Below are 17,601 nucleotides of genomic sequence, written 5' to 3'. Positions count from 1 at the left end.
TTGGTCCCCCTATGTACAACATATCACCCATTTGGGGCCAGCCTTCTCTCTTCATAATATTATGCTACTTTTGGGTTCTTTTCTCCACTTGGGCTGGCTGATTTCATTTGCTCATTTCCATTTATATACAGAAATCATTCTTACAAAATTTATTCTGGCCTCCCTGGTCCGCATTCCACTTCCACTGTTCCACGGTTAATTACATGGGTTGAAGGCTAGGCATACACGTTTGCCTCCCCATGTTGCAATCTGCAAGATGTATAAAGATTTTCCGATGATATAAACTTGTAATGCATTTTATCATACTCCAATTGGGATTATTGTAGGGATTTACAGGTTATCCTGAATCTCCGATCTACACTAGGATTGTTAATAATGCAGATAAACTTAGGCCATCCGGCATTTTGCCATAAAAACGATTGATAAAGGACCAAAAGCCCCAGTACCAAATCATGTATGAGCTTCATGTTCTTGTCAGAAATGTCTTATGTTTCTTTTAAAATTGGTCTTGTAAATGTTAAATGTTATTTTAACTGTAAGTCAAAAATACTCTTTTGTACATTAAGATTGATTGTATGTGTATGTCTTTTTTACCGACAGCCCTGAAGAAGTCCCATGTTGGGACGAAACGCGTCGGCTGTTTGTGCTTTTATACTGATTGAAAAATAAAGATTGAAAGAAGAACTCTAAATATCTCTGAGGAATTTTCTTCTGATGGTTACTTTAATATCGTTTATACCAACTGATTCATTTTTTGTGGTGCACCTTTGCTGTTGTTTGTTTTGCATTGTAATTCCCTAGGGAATAGGCACGGTGTTGATGGGTGCCATTCAGTGTGCACACAACCCCTTCAATTAAACTTAAGGGCAAGGATAGCTCATGGGGGTAGAGTAGTCAGGTGCTTATCTCAGGTAGGGTCCATCATTTATTCAGTCTTCCCTCGCTTTGAAAAGAGCCCTGCATTCTGTTCATTGCTCACCTAGAACATGCATTAACTTTGGGAATTGTTGGCACCAACAGGCATCTTAGTTTAGTGGAGTGTTTCTGGTGTTTAAGTGCAGAAGCCCTGGGCTCAATTCCTCGGTGACCCTTCTCAAGGTGATGATACAAATGCATCATCACCTTTACGTTTAATGTCAGAATTGTTTATTTCTATTTGGTGGTGTATGAATGCTTGCAATAGTATGTTGATTTTTTCTAGCCTTGAATGAATAAAAGCAAATCACTCCTCTTTATGTATTTTTCTAATACATTGATATTTGCATCTCCTTTCCTAGCCTGCATTTTTCACTATCTTACAGGCTGTATATAATAAGTATCAATTCAGGGGCCCTTCTTCTACTCAATTCACAACTGTTCTATCCCGGCATTGATAAGCAATCTACATCTGCTTCTGTTGTATATTGGTTATCATGTTTACCTGACGTGTGAAAGCCCCATGTTTGACAGTGCGCATTAATAAAGAGATCAATGATTTTTATTAAAAGTTGTCATGTGTTTTTGTTACCTTGCACCGGCCAAAAAGTGCCGGAAATAACTTCATTTGCAGTCACTTGAAAAGTAGGGATTCTCAAATAAATGGTAAAAGGTTGGAACAAATCTAAAGGAATGCATGGCATATCTATATGTATGTGTACGCAGGTATCCATATATAAAGATAGATAGATAGATAGATAGATAGATAGATAGATAGATAGATAGATAGATAGATAGATAGATAGATAGATAGATAGATAGATAGATAGCTAGATAGATAGATAGATAGATGGATGGATGGATGGATGGATGGATGGATGGATGGATGGATGGATGGATGGATGGATGGATGGATGGATGGATGGATGGATGGATGGATAGATAGATAGATAGATAGATAGATAGATAGATAGATAGATAGATAGATAGATAGATAGATAGATAGATAGATAGATAGATAGATAGATAGATAGATAGATAGATAGATAGATAGATAGATAGATAGATAGATAGATAGATAGATAGATAGATAGATAGATAGATAGATAGATATTGGGAGAGAGAGAGCGTTAATATAAACTGAGACTTTATTTTCCATCAAGCTGTCTTTCCTTTCCTTCAGGAGCAGAATGTTCTGATCATCAGCGCTCCAGAATCTAGTGCTTGGTTGGCAAGCATCACACATTGTGATGTGTTAGCTAAGAGTTCCATGTCGTTCAGACTCATATATTCCTCTGTAGTTGTACCTTGGTGATTCAACAAAATGTGGCATCATAAGCAGCATTCTACTGCCATAGACTGGGCAGAAAAAACATTTCGAATTTCACTGAAAAAGAAAAAAAGCATACTTAGGCAGAGCTTTCTGGACAGTAAGGACATTAGAGTAAGTGATGAATAAGCACTGCTTTTGTTAATTTACATAGGCAGAACAGAGACTGCTGGGAAAAGCCTGAAATTAAAGGCACAGAAAATGCCTGCTTCTGGATAGAACACTGAGAAGGGTTGAAAGTTTTTTCTCTGACCCTGGCCACTTATACAAGCAATCCTATGATAGTCAGAAGGACCCACCCTAAAAAGGAAGGGACAGCCATTTGGACCCTTTCCACCTTTTCTATATCTCGCCTGATCGAGCCTGATTGAGCGGATTAGCACATGTACTTCTCATTTTGGGAAGGTATTGCTTAGCTTGCTACCAGCAGCTCAGTTATGTTATGATGTTAGAGGCTTGCAAGGAATGCTTTAGTCCTGCATTAGGCAGTTTTTATTGCTACTTGCATTCAAGGGAAAGATAATTAGCCAGAATCTGTGGCCCAGTTATTCAGCTTGGCATTCCGATTTGCACAAAGGGAATAAGCATTTGAGAAAAAATGCAACATGTGTTTCTTATGTTGTTATGAACAGCTTTTTATTCTTTCTCTTTAGGGTCTAGCCACTGCAGAAATAGATAAATAAGTGCTGACTTGCTGTAAGACGTGTCCAATGCTGGGACAAAATAAAAGGGGACACTTATAAATGATAGTGATATCATTTGAGAAAGGGTAAGTTGACACTGAATTTCATGTGTATTCACAGACCAAGCATGAAAAAGTCCCCAGCATGATCTTCATTGCGTGCTTAGAGCTGGTATTAGCTTTTCAGAGGTGCGGGCCTTTCGAAGGCTCGTTGGTCTAGGGGTATGATTCTCGCTTTGGGTGCGAGAGGTCCCGGGTTCAAATCCCGGATGAGCCCTTTCATTGGTGCTTTTTTAAAGTAGTATTGAAGTATGCATTTCAAAGCCAATATCAATTTTCTCTTTGCAGTAGTGGATGAATATTTGCTAGAGTCTCATGCTTTTAACCTTGCCCTGCCTGAGCAAATAGGAAACATTTCTCTTTAAGCATTTTGCAAAAATGCTGAACTTGCATGGCATATACAAGCGTTCAGCTAGGGCTGTCTGGGAAGGTTGCATGAAAGAAATCTAAAACCAGAGGCCCTTGGAATAGCCTGTTTTGAGAAGTTTCATCACAGAAGAATCAACTGTAGACATCTGTTTCTGTAGTGTAGTGGTTATCACGTTCGCCTCACACGCGAAAGGTCCCCGGTATGAAACCGGGCAGAAACAGTTGTTATATTGTCTTGGCTGCAATGTTGAGAGGTGCCGTTTTGCCATGAAATTGTCCAGGCCCTGAAGATGGTTTCATGCAGACTCATTCCAAGAAAGTGAATTCTCTTAAAAACACTAAAGTAATTGGCATGTGGATGTATCTGTTGATTCACAGACCTCGCTTTCATAAGAGCCCTGCATTCTGTTCATTGCTCACCTAGAACATGCATTAACTTTGGGAATTGTTGGCACCAACAGGCATCTTAGTTTAGTGGAGTGTTTCTGGTGTTTAAGTGCAGAAGCCCTGGGCTCAATTCCTCGGTGACCCTTCTCAAGGTGATGATACAAATGCATCGTCACCTTTACGTTTAATGTCAGAATTGTTTATTTCTATTTGGTGGTGTATGAATGCTTGCAATAGTATGTTGATTTTTTCTAGCCTTGAATGAATAAAAGCAAATCACTCCTCTTTATGTATTTTTCTAATACATTGATATTTGCATCTCCTTTCCTAGCCTGCATTTTTCACTATCTTACAGGCTGTATATAATAAGTATCAATTCAGGGGCCCTTCTATTACTCAATTCACAACTATTCTATCCTGGCATTGATAAGCAATCTACATCTGCTTCTGTTGTGTATTGGTTATCATGTTTACCTGACGTGTGAAAGCCCCATGTTTGACAGTGCGCGTTAATAAAGAGACCAATGATTTGTATTAAAAGTTGGCATGTGTTTTTGTTACCTTGCACCGGCCAAAAAGTGCCGGAAATGACTTCATTTGCAGTCACTTGAAAAGTAGGAATTCTCAAATAAATGGTAAGAGGTTGGAACAAATCTAAAGGAATGCATGGCATATCTATATGTATGTGTACGCAGGTATCCATATATAAAGATAGATAGATAGATAGATAGATAGATAGATAGATAGATAGATAGATAGATAGATAGATAGATAGATAGATAGATAGATAGATAGATAGATAGATAGATAGATAGATAGATAGATAGATAGATAGATAGATAGATAGATAGATAGATAGATAGATAGATAGATAGATAGATAGATAGATAGATAGATAGATAGATAGATATTGGGAGAGAGAGAGCGTTAATATAAACTGAGACTTTATTTTCCATCAAGCTGTCTTTCCTTTCCTTCAGGAGCAGAATGTTCTGATCATCAGCGCTCCAGAATCTAGTGCTTGGTTGGCAAGCATCACACATTGTGATGTGTTAGCTAAGAGTTCCATGTCGTTCAGACTCATATATTCCTCTGTAGTTGTACCTTGGTGATTCAACAAAATGTGGCATCATAAGCAGCATTCTACTGCCATAGACTGGGCAGAAAAAACATTTAGAATTTCACTGAAAAAGAAAAAAAGCATACTTAGGCAGAGCTTTCTGGACAGTAAGGACATTAGAGTAAGTGATGAATAAGCACTGCTTTTGTTAATTTACATAGGCAGAACAGAGACTGCTGGGAAAAGCCTGAAATTAAAGGCACAGAAAATGCCTGCTTCTGGATAGAACACTGAGAAGGGTTGAAAGTTTTTTCTCTGACCCTGGCCACTCGTACAAGCAATCCTATGATAGTCAGAAGGACCCACCCTAAAAAGGAAGGGACAGCCATTTGGACCCTTTCCACCTTTTCTATATCTCGCCTGATCGAGCGCTGATTGAGCGGATTAGCACATGTACTTCTCATTTTGGGAAGGTATTGCTTAGCTTGCTACCAGCAGCTCAGTTATGTTATGATGTTAGAGGCTTGCAAGGAATGCTTTAGTCCTGCATTAGGCAGTTTTTATTGCTACTTGCATTCAAGGGAAAGATAATTAGCCAGAATCTGTGGCCCAGTTATTCAGCTTGGCATTCCGATTTGCACAAAGGGAATAAGCATTTGAGAAAAAATGCAACATGTGTTTCTTATGTTGTTATGAACAGCTTTTTATTCTTTCTCTTTAGGGTCTAGCCACTGCAGAAATAGATAAATAAGTGCTGACTTCCTGTAAGACGTGTCCAATGCTGGGACAAAATAAAAGGGGACACTTATAAATGATAGTGATATCATTTGAGAAAGGGTAAGTTGACACTGAATTTCATGTGTATTCACAGACCAAGCATGAAAAAGTCCCCAGCATGATCTTCATTGCGTGCTTAGAGCTGGTATTAGCTTTTCAGAGGTGCGGGTCTTTCGAAGGCTCGTTGGTCTAGGGGTATGATTCTCGCTTTGGGTGCGAGAGGTCCCGGGTTCAAATCCCAGACGAGCCCTTTCATTGGTGCTTTTTTAAAGTAGTATTGAAGTATGCATTTCAAAGCCAATATCAATTTTCTCTTTGCAGTAGTGGATGAATATTTGCTAGAGTCTCATGCTTTTAACCTTGCCCTGCCTGAGCAAATAGGAAACATTTCTCTTTAAGCATTTTGCAAAAATGCTGAACTTGCATGGCATATACAAGCGTTCAGCTAGGGCTGTCTGGGAAGGTTGCATGAAAGAAATCTAAAACCAGAGGCCCTTGGAATAGCCTGTTTTGAGAAGTTTCATCACAGAAGAATCAACTGTAGACATCTGTTTCTGTAGTGTAGTGGTTATCACGTTTGCCTCACACGCGAAAGGTCCCCGGTTCGAAACCGGGCAGAAACAGTTGTTATATTGTCTTGGCTGCAATGTTGAGAGGTGCTGTTTTGCCATGAAATTGTCCAGGCCCTGAAGATGGTTTCATGCAGACTCGTTCCAAGAAAGTGAATTCTCTTAAAAACACTAAAGTAATTGGCATGTGGATGTATCTGTTGATTCACAGACCTCGCTTTGAAAAGAGCCCTGCATTCTGTTCATTGCTCACCTAGAACATGCATTAACTTTGGGAATTGTTGGCACCAACAGGCATCTTAGTTTAGTGGAGTGTTTCTGGTGTTTAAGTGCAGAAGCCCTGGGCTCAATTCCTCGGTGACCCTTCTCAAGGTGATGATACAAATGCATCATCACCTTTACGTTTAATGTCAGAATTGTTTATTTCTATTTGGTGGTGTATGAATGCTTGCAATAGTATGTTGATTTTTTCTAGCCTTGAATGAATAAAAGCAAATCACTCCTCTTTATGTATTTTTCTAATACATTGATATTTGCATCTCCTTTCCTAGCCTGCATTTTTCACTATCTTAGAGGCTGTATATAATAAGTATCAATTCAGGGGCCCTTCTTCTACTCAATTCACAACTGTTCTATCCCGGCATTGATAAGCAATCTACATCTGCTTCTGTTGTATATTGGTTATCATGTTTACCTGACGTGTGAAAGCCCCATGTTTGACAGTGCGCGTTAATAAAGAGACCAATGATTTTTATTAAAAGTTGTCATGTGTTTTTGTTACCTTGCACCGGCCAAAAAGTGCCGGAAATGACTTAATTTGCAGTCACTTGAAAAGTAGGGATTCTCAAATAAATGGTAAGAGGTTGGAACAAATCTAAAGGAATGCATGGCATATCTATATGTATGTGTACGCAGGTATCCATATATAAAGATAGATAGATAGATAGATAGATAGATAGATAGATAGATAGATAGATAGATAGATAGATAGATAGATAGATAGATAGATAGATGGATGGATGGATGGATGGATGGATAGATAGATAGATAGATAGATAGATAGATAGATAGATAGATAGATAGATAGATAGATAGATAGATAGATAGATAGATAGATAGATAGATAGATAGATAGATAGATAGATAGATAGATAGATAGATAGATAGATAGATAGATAGATAGATAGATAGATAGATAGATAGATAGATAGATATTGGGAGAGAGAGAGCGTTAATATAAACTGAGACTTTATTTTCCATCAAGCTGTCTTTCCTTTCCTTCAGGAGCAGAATGTTCTGATCATCAGCGCTCCAGAATCTAGTGCTTGGTTGGCAAGCATCACACATTGTGATGTGTTAGCTAAGAGTTCCATGTCGTTCAGACTCATATATTCCTCTGTAGTTGTACCTTGGTGATTCAACAAAATGTGGCATCATAAGCAGCATTCTACTGCCATAGACTGGGCAGAAAAAACATTTAGAATTTCACTGAAAAAGAAAAAAAGCATACTTAGGCAGAGCTTTCTGGACAGTAAGGACATTAGAGTAAGTGATGAATAAGCACTGCTTTTGTTAATTTACATAGGCAGAACAGAGACTGCTGGGAAAAGCCTGAAATTAAAGGCACAGAAAATGCCTGCTTCTGGATAGAACACTGAGAAGGGTTGAAAGTTTTTTCTCTGACCCTGGCCACTTATACAAGCAATCCTATGATAGTCAGAAGGACCCACCCTAAAAAGGAAGGGACAGCCATTTGGACCCTTTCCACCTTTTCTATATCTCGCCTGATCGAGCCTGATCGAGCGCTGATTGAGCGGATTAGCACATGTACTTCTCATTTTGGGAAGGTATTGCTTAGCTTGCTACCAGCAGCTCAGTTATGTTATGATGTTAGAGGCTTGCAAGGAATGCTTTAGTCCTGCATTAGGCAGTTTTTATTGCTACTTGCATTCAAGGGAAAGATAATTAGCCAGAATCTGTGGCCCAGTTATTCAGCTTGGCATTCCGATTTGCACAAAGGGAATAAGCATTTGAGAAAAAATGCAACATGTGTTTCTTATGTTGTTATGAACAGCTTTTTATTCTTTCTCTTTAGGGTCTAGCCACTGCAGAAATAGATAAATAAGTGCTGACTTGCTGTAAGACGTGTCCAATGCTGGGACAAAATAAAAGGGGACACTTATAAATGATAGTGATATCATTTGAGAAAGGGTAAGTTGACACTGAATTTCATGTGTATTCACAGACCAAGCATGAAAAAGTCCCCAGCATGATCTTCATTGCGTGCTTAGAGCTGGTATTAGCTTTTCAGAGGTGCGGGCCTTTCGAAGGCTCGTTGGTCTAGGGGTATGATTCTCGCTTTGGGTGCGAGAGGTCCCGGGTTCAAATCCCGGATGAGCCCTTTCATTGGTGCTTTTTTAAAGTAGTATTGAAGTATGCATTTCAAAGCCAATATCAATTTTCTCTTTGCAGTAGTGGATGAATATTTGCTAGAGTCTCATGCTTTTAACCTTGCCCTGCCTGAGCAAATAGGAAACATTTCTCTTTAAGCATTTTGCAAAAATGCTGAACTTGCATGGCATATACAAGCGTTCAGCTAGGGCTGTCTGGGAAGGTTGCATGAAAGAAATCTAAAACCAGAGGCCCTTGGAATAGCCTGTTTTGAGAAGTTTCATCACAGAAGAATCAACTGTAGACATCTGTTTCTGTAGTGTAGTGGTTATCACGTTCGCCTCACACGCGAAAGGTCCCCGGTATGAAACCGGGCAGAAACAGTTGTTATATTGTCTTGGCTGCAATGTTGAGAGGTGCCGTTTTGCCATGAAATTGTCCAGGCCCTGAAGATGGTTTCATGCAGACTCATTCCAAGAAAGTGAATTCTCTTAAAAACACTAAAGTAATTGGCATGTGGATGTATCTGTTGATTCACAGACCTCGCTTTCATAAGAGCCCTGCATTCTGTTCATTGCTCACCTAGAACATGCATTAACTTTGGGAATTGTTGGCACCAACAGGCATCTTAGTTTAGTGGAGTGTTTCTGGTGTTTAAGTGCAGAAGCCCTGGGCTCAATTCCTCGGTGACCCTTCTCAAGGTGATGATACAAATGCATCGTCACCTTTACGTTTAATGTCAGAATTGTTTATTTCTATTTGGTGGTGTATGAATGCTTGCAATAGTATGTTGATTTTTTCTAGCCTTGAATGAATAAAAGCAAATCACTCCCCTTTATGTATTTTTCTAATACATTGATATTTGCATCTCCTTTCCTAGCCTGCATTTTTCACTATCTTACAGGCTGTATATAATAAGTATCAATTCAGGGGCCCTTCTATTACTCAATTCACAACTATTCTATCCTGGCATTGATAAGCAATCTACATCTGCTTCTGTTGTGTATTGGTTATCATGTTTACCTGACGTGTGAAAGCCCCATGTTTGACAGTGCGCGTTAATAAAGAGACCAATGATTTGTATTAAAAGTTGGCATGTGTTTTTGTTACCTTGCACCGGCCAAAAAGTGCCGGAAATGACTTCATTTGCAGTCACTTGAAAAGTAGGAATTCTCAAATAAATGGTAAGAGGTTGGAACAAATCTAAAGGAATGCATGGCATATCTATATGTATGTGTACGCAGGTATCCATATATAAAGATAGATAGATAGATAGATAGATAGATAGATAGATAGATAGATAGATAGATAGATAGATAGATAGATAGATAGATAGATAGATAGATAGATAGATAGATAGATAGATAGATAGATAGATAGATAGATAGATAGATAGATAGATAGATAGATAGATAGATAGATAGATAGATATTGGGAGAGAGAGAGCGTTAATATAAACTGAGACTTTATTTTCCATCAAGCTGTCTTTCCTTTCCTTCAGGAGCAGAATGTTCTGATCATCAGCGCTCCAGAATCTAGTGCTTGGTTGGCAAGCATCACACATTGTGATGTGTTAGCTAAGAGTTCCATGTCGTTCAGACTCATATATTCCTCTGTAGTTGTACCTTGGTGATTCAACAAAATGTGGCATCATAAGCAGCATTCTACTGCCATAGACTGGGCAGAAAAAACATTTAGAATTTCACTGAAAAAGAAAAAAAGCATACTTAGGCAGAGCTTTCTGGACAGTAAGGACATTAGAGTAAGTGATGAATAAGCACTGCTTTTGTTAATTTACATAGGCAGAACAGAGACTGCTGGGAAAAGCCTGAAATTAAAGGCACAGAAAATGCCTGCTTCTGGATAGAACACTGAGAAGGGTTGAAAGTTTTTTCTCTGACCCTGGCCACTCGTACAAGCAATCCTATGATAGTCAGAAGGACCCACCCTAAAAAGGAAGGGACAGCCATTTGGACCCTTTCCACCTTTTCTATATCTCGCCTGATCTCGCCTGATCGAGCGCTGATTGAGCGGATTAGCACATGTACTTCTCATTTTGGGAAGGTATTGCTTAGCTTGCTACCAGCAGCTCAGTTATGTTATGATGTTAGAGGCTTGCAAGGAATGCTTTAGTCCTGCATTAGGCAGTTTTTATTGCTACTTGCATTCAAGGGAAAGATAATTAGCCAGAATCTGTGGCCCAGTTATTCAGCTTGGCATTCCGATTTGCACAAAGGGAATAAGCATTTGAGAAAAAATGCAACATGTGTTTCTTATGTTGTTATGAACAGCTTTTTATTCTTTCTCTTTAGGGTCTAGCCACTGCAGAAATAGATAAATAAGTGCTGACTTCCTGTAAGACGTGTCCAATGCTGGGACAAAATAAAAGGGGACACTTATAAATGATAGTGATATCATTTGAGAAAGGGTAAGTTGACACTGAATTTCATGTGTATTCACAGACCAAGCATGAAAAAGTCCCCAGCATGATCTTCATTGCGTGCTTAGAGCTGGTATTAGCTTTTCAGAGGTGCGGGTCTTTCGAAGGCTCGTTGGTCTAGGGGTATGATTCTCGCTTTGGGTGCGAGAGGTCCCGGGTTCAAATCCCAGACGAGCCCTTTCATTGGTGCTTTTTTAAAGTAGTATTGAAGTATGCATTTCAAAGCCAATATCAATTTTCTCTTTGCAGTAGTGGATGAATATTTGCTAGAGTCTCATGCTTTTAACCTTGCCCTGCCTGAGCAAATAGGAAACATTTCTCTTTAAGCATTTTGCAAAAATGCTGAACTTGCATGGCATATACAAGCGTTCAGCTAGGGCTGTCTGGGAAGGTTGCATGAAAGAAATCTAAAACCAGAGGCCCTTGGAATAGCCTGTTTTGAGAAGTTTCATCACAGAAGAATCAACTGTAGACATCTGTTTCTGTAGTGTAGTGGTTATCACGTTTGCCTCACACGCGAAAGGTCCCCGGTTCGAAACCGGGCAGAAACAGTTGTTATATTGTCTTGGCTGCAATGTTGAGAGGTGCTGTTTTGCCATGAAATTGTCCAGGCCCTGAAGATGGTTTCATGCAGACTCGTTCCAAGAAAGTGAATTCTCTTAAAAACACTAAAGTAATTGGCATGTGGATGTATCTGTTGATTCACAGACCTCGCTTTGAAAAGAGCCCTGCATTCTGTTCATTGCTCACCTAGAACATGCATTAACTTTGGGAATTGTTGGCACCAACAGGCATCTTAGTTTAGTGGAGTGTTTCTGGTGTTTAAGTGCAGAAGCCCTGGGCTCAATTCCTCGGTGACCCTTCTCAAGGTGATGATACAAATGCATCATCACCTTTACGTTTAATGTCAGAATTGTTTATTTCTATTTGGTGGTGTATGAATGCTTGCAATAGTATGTTGATTTTTTCTAGCCTTGAATGAATAAAAGCAAATCACTCCTCTTTATGTATTTTTCTAATACATTGATATTTGCATCTCCTTTCCTAGCCTGCATTTTTCACTATCTTAGAGGCTGTATATAATAAGTATCAATTCAGGGGCCCTTCTTCTACTCAATTCACAACTGTTCTATCCCGGCATTGATAAGCAATCTACATCTGCTTCTGTTGTATATTGGTTATCATGTTTACCTGACGTGTGAAAGCCCCATGTTTGACAGTGCGCGTTAATAAAGAGACCAATGATTTTTATTAAAAGTTGTCATGTGTTTTTGTTACCTTGCACCGGCCAAAAAGTGCCGGAAATGACTTAATTTGCAGTCACTTGAAAAGTAGGGATTCTCAAATAAATGGTAAGAGGTTGGAACAAATCTAAAGGAATGCATGGCATATCTATATGTATGTGTACGCAGGTATCCATATATAAAGATAGATAGATAGATAGATAGATAGATAGATAGATAGATAGATAGATAGATAGATAGATAGATAGATAGATAGATAGATAGATAGATAGATAGATAGATAGATGGATGGATGGATGGATGGATAGATAGATAGATAGATAGATAGATAGATAGATAGATAGATAGATAGATAGATAGATAGATAGATAGATAGATAGATAGATAGATAGATAGATAGATAGATAGATAGATAGATAGATAGATAGATAGATAGATAGATAGATAGATAGATAGATAGATAGATAGATAGATAGATAGATAGATAGATAGATAGATAGATAGATAGATAGATAGATAGATAGATAGATAGATAGATAGATAGATAGATAGATAGATAGATAGATAGATATTGGGAGAGAGAGAGCGTTAATATAAACTGAGACTTTATTTTCCATCAAGCTGTCTTTCCTTTCCTTCAGGAGCAGAATGTTCTGATCATCAGCGCTCCAGAATCTAGTGCTTGGTTGGCAAGCATCACACATTGTGATGTGTTAGCTAAGAGTTCCATGTCGTTCAGACTCATATATTCCTCTGTAGTTGTACCTTGGTGATTCAACAAAATGTGGCATCATAAGCAGCATTCTACTGCCATAGACTGGGCAGAAAAAACATTTAGAATTTCACTGAAAAAGAAAAAAAGCATACTTAGGCAGAGCTTTCTGGACAGTAAGGACATTAGAGTAAGTGATGAATAAGCACTGCTTTTGTTAATTTACATAGGCAGAACAGAGACTGCTGGGAAAAGCCTGAAATTAAAGGCACAGAAAATGCCTGCTTCTGGATAGAACACTGAGAAGGGTTGAAAGTTTTTTCTCTGACCCTGGCCACTCGTACAAGCAATCCTATGATAGTCAGAAGGACCCACCCTAAAAAGGAAGGGACAGCCATTTGGACCCTTTCCACCTTTTCTATATCTCGCCTGATCGAGCCTGATCGAGCGCTGATTGAGCGGATTAGCACATGTACTTCTCATTTTGGGAAGGTATTGCTTAGCTTGCTACCAGCAGCTCAGTTATGTTATGATGTTAGAGGCTTGCAAGGAATGCTTTAGTCCTGCATTAGGCAGTTTTTATTGCTACTTGCATTCAAGGGAAAGATAATTAGCCAGAATCTGTGGCCCAGTTATTCAGCTTGGCATTCCGATTTGCACAAAGGGAATAAGCATTTGAGAAAAAATGCAACATGTGTTTCTTATGTTGTTATGAACAGCTTTTTATTCTTTCTCTTTAGGGTCTAGCCACTGCAGAAATAGATAAATAAGTGCTGACTTCCTGTAAGACGTGTCCAATGCTGGGACAAAATAAAAGGGGACACTTATAAATGATAGTGATATCATTTGAGAAAGGGTAAGTTGACACTGAATTTCATGTGTATTCACAGACCAAGCATGAAAAAGTCCCCAGCATGATCTTCATTGCGTGCTTAGAGCTGGTATTAGCTTTTCAGAGGTGCAGGTCTTTCGAAGGCTCGTTGGTCTAGGGGTATGATTCTCGCTTTGGGTGCGAGAGGTCCCGGGTTCAAATCCCAGACGAGCCCTTTCATTGGTGCTTTTTTAAAGTAGTATTGAAGTATGCATTTCAAAGCCAATATCAATTTTCTCTTTGCAGTAGTGGATGAATATTTGCTAGAGTCTCATGCTTTTAACCTTGCCCTGCCTGAGCAAATAGGAAACATTTCTCTTTAAGCATTTTGCAAAAATGCTGAACTTGCATGGCATATACAAGCGTTCAGCTAGGGCTGTCTGGGAAGGTTGCATGAAAGAAATCTAAAACCAGAGGCCCTTGGAATAGCCTGTTTTGAGAAGTTTCATCACAGAAGAATCAACTGTAGACATCTGTTTCTGTAGTGTAGTGGTTATCACGTTTGCCTCACACGCGAAAGGTCCCCGGTTCGAAACCGGGCAGAAACAGTTGTTATATTGTCTTGGCTGCAATGTTGAGAGGTGCTGTTTTGCCATGAAATTGTCCAGGCCCTGAAGATGGTTTCATGCAGACTCGTTCCAAGAAAGTGAATTCTCTTAAAAACACTAAAGTAATTGGCATGTGGATGTATCTGTTGATTCACAGACCTCGCTTTGAAAAGAGAAAACAAACAACAGCAAAGGTGCACCACAAAAAATGAATCAGTTGGTATAAACGATATTAAAGTAACCATCAGAAGAAAATTCCTCAGAGATATTTAGAGTTCTTCTTTCAATCTTTATTTTTCAATCAGTATAAAAGCACAAACAGCCGACGCGTTTCGTCCCAACATGGGACTTCTTCAGGGCTGTCGGTAAAAAAGACATACACATACAATCAATCTTAATGTACAAAAGAGTATTTTTGACTTACAGTTAAAATAACATTTAACATTTACAAGACCAATTTTAAAAGAAACATAAGACATTTCTGACAAGAACATGAAGCTCATACATGATTTGGTACTGGGGCTTTTGGTCCTTTATCAATCGTTTTTATGGCAAAATGCCGGATGGCCTAAGTTTATCTGCATTATTAACAATCCTAGTGTAGATCGGAGATTCAGGATAACCTGTAAATCCCTACAATAATCCCAATTGGAGTATGATAAAATGCATTACAAGTTTATATCATCGGAAAATCTTTATACATCTTGCAGATTGCAACATGGGGAGGCAAACGTGTATGCCTAGCCTTCAACCCATGTAATTAACCGTGGAACAGTGGGAAGTGGAATGCGGACCAGGGAGGCCAGAATAAATTTAGTAAGAATGATTTCTGTATATAAATGGAAATGAGCAAATGAAATCAGCCAGCCCAAGTGGAGAAAAGAACCCAAAAGTAGCATAATATTATGAAGAGAGAAGGCTGGCCCCAAATGGGTGATATGTTGTACATAGGGGGACCAAGCAAGGTAAGTCACAACATTTCAACTGCAGCAAATGTCCCATAGTCAAAGCACTATTACCTTATGAATTGGTTGGACGTCGCATGTGTGAGTAAACTTGTGAAGCAGCGTGGTCCTGGGGTAACCTTCCAGGCTTGTGTGATCCTGTTCTCTATTATATTGCTCCGAGGCTGAGTATTTAATTAGGTTTCTAGGCTAGAGTGCGAAAAAGGGGGATGACATGAATTATAGACCTCACCATATAGTGTCAGCGTATTAGACGACCTTCCAATAGGCAAAAGATTATTATTAGTTTAATTATAATATCCCTGCTGGAGATAAATCACTCCCTATCCCTATATCTGTTCAAAGAAAACAAATTCAACTTACTATAAGCTTTTCTTGGTTGACAGATCAAGCAGTATCTATAAAATATATAGGTGATGTAAGTGATCATATCACCTTGCTCATACAGGGAACTCAGTACGTTTGCTGAGGGAAGAGAGGATAAATGAGCACGAAGAGCAAATTAAAAAATGTTCTGGGAAGGTGCAAATGCTATACATACAATTAACAGTGTCAAAGAACACCTGCAAGAGATTGAGTAAAGTTCCCCAAAAAACAGTTACCTGAGTCTGAGAAAGAACTGGTTTGGGACTGGGGGTCCTATTCGTCCATTGGGAGAGGGAGTGGGCACTGTGTCCCAGTAGGCCTGTTAGAAGAAAGATTTTAAAGATAGTAGGTATTAGTAAATGATAGCTCCTGAACTCTATGAGTCTACTTTCCCAGGTTTCTTAAAATTATTATACTAGAGAAATCTATATATTAGTCAACCTATTGAAAATGTAATTCCTAATTTCTATTGTCTTAGGTATGTAGTCCAGGATACATGTGCCCCCAGCTGGATTTGGCATGTTGAGTCCACTATTAGAGAATGTTTTATACTGAAAAGGGCATCCCAAGTGGACATGACCAAAGGATATTTTGAAATATTGTCACTCTAACAAGGCAAAAAAGCTCTATCCCCAGTCTGATCTATGGGACAAAGGGAGTCTAGTATGATGGCAATAGTCCACTAGCAGTTGGCAGGCTAAAGTACTCACCGTTCTTAATATATCGGCCGGCACCCATCCACAGCCCTCGACCCGGAAGAACACCCGTGGCGACGTCGTGTTGCAAATGATGTGAGCCATAGCTGCTCCTTATATAGTTGGAGCAAAGGGTCTACACCTGGTGAGTTTCCCGCCAGCGCACACAAGCGCTGTAACAGGGGACAGAGGTATAACGCGATAATATCTTTAGTGAATTGGGCGGCCATCTTAGAACGTCTAAGGGACGTATTGATACCCCTGTTCTAAATGGTCTGTCACCAGTAGAGTTAGCGTGTCCCCTCCCTAGACAATGAGAATATGTTAATTGTATGTCTTACACATTTACGTAGACATATGACCGCTTGTATAAAAACGAACTTAAACGTATGCTGGAGAAACATTAACGACCGCCGAACATGCGCTATGGTCCTAAATAGAGCACAGGGACGTTTATCTGTCTTAGTTTATATTATAAAGCAAAGTAAATAAATCAGAACTCAAGTATAGAGCCTAAGGACAGAGGATAAACGTGATAATGTAATAAGTAAAACGGGCGGCCATCTTGGAACGTATAAGGGACATGTTGGTACCCGTGTTCCAAAAGGCCTGACGTCTGTAGAGCTAGCGTGTCCCCTCCCTAATCAATGACAATGTACTATGTGTATGTTTTACATACTTCCATGGTGTTAAGGCTGCTTATATTAAACCGAGCTCAATCGTGTGCTGGAGAATTATTCACGGCCGCCGAGTGTGCGCTCTGGTCCTAAATAAAGTGCAAGGACGTTTGTCTGTCTTTGTATATATTATAGGGCAAATTGAATGCATCAGACATCAAGTCTCGAGCCTCGGGCTTCCACTCCAAATGCTGTGGGTATATATACAGGTAAATGGCGGCCATATTTTAATGGGTACAATAGTGTACTATTTGCCCTATAATATATACAAAGACAGACAAACGTCCTTGCACTTTATTTAGTTCTGATTTATTTACTTTGCTTTATAATATAAACTAAGACAGATAAACGTCCCTGTGCTCTATTTAGGACCATAGCGCATGTTCGGCGGTCGTTAATGTTTCTCCAGCATACGTTTAAGTTCGTTTTTATACAAGCGGTCATATGTCTACGTAAATGTGTAAGACATACAATTAACATATTCTCATTGTCTAGGGAGGGGACACGCTAACTCTACTGGTGACAGACCATTTAGAACAGGGG

The 17,601-nt window shown here is 39.2% G+C and overlaps 5 non-coding genes across 5 annotated transcripts; all 5 read left to right on the top strand.

The window, feature by feature from the left end:
- Nucleotides 1–3,132: 3,132 nt before the first annotated feature.
- TRNAP-UGG (transfer RNA proline (anticodon UGG)) lies at nt 3,133–3,204 on the top strand. The gene has a single exon. It is a non-coding gene; the product is annotated as a tRNA-Pro (tRNA).
- Nucleotides 3,205–6,130: 2,926 nt separating this feature from the next.
- Nucleotides 6,131–6,203, top strand: TRNAV-CAC (transfer RNA valine (anticodon CAC)). The gene has a single exon. It is a non-coding gene; the product is annotated as a tRNA-Val (tRNA).
- A 2,275-nt stretch (nt 6,204–8,478) lies between these two features.
- TRNAP-UGG (transfer RNA proline (anticodon UGG)) lies at nt 8,479–8,550 on the top strand. Its single transcript has one exon. It is a non-coding gene; the product is annotated as a tRNA-Pro (tRNA).
- A 2,908-nt stretch (nt 8,551–11,458) lies between these two features.
- TRNAV-CAC (transfer RNA valine (anticodon CAC)) lies at nt 11,459–11,531 on the top strand. Its single transcript has one exon. It is a non-coding gene; the product is annotated as a tRNA-Val (tRNA).
- A 2,751-nt stretch (nt 11,532–14,282) lies between these two features.
- TRNAV-CAC (transfer RNA valine (anticodon CAC)) lies at nt 14,283–14,355 on the top strand. The gene has a single exon. It is a non-coding gene; the product is annotated as a tRNA-Val (tRNA).
- Nucleotides 14,356–17,601: the final 3,246 nt, after the last annotated feature.

This window comes from Lissotriton vulgaris, chromosome 8 (assembly GCF_964263255.1).
Source record: "Lissotriton vulgaris chromosome 8, aLisVul1.2, whole genome shotgun sequence".
NCBI lineage: Eukaryota > Metazoa > Chordata > Amphibia > Caudata > Salamandridae > Lissotriton > Lissotriton vulgaris.
The sequence above is the reverse complement of the archived record's forward strand: the minus strand, read 5'-3'. Positions and strand labels throughout refer to the sequence as shown.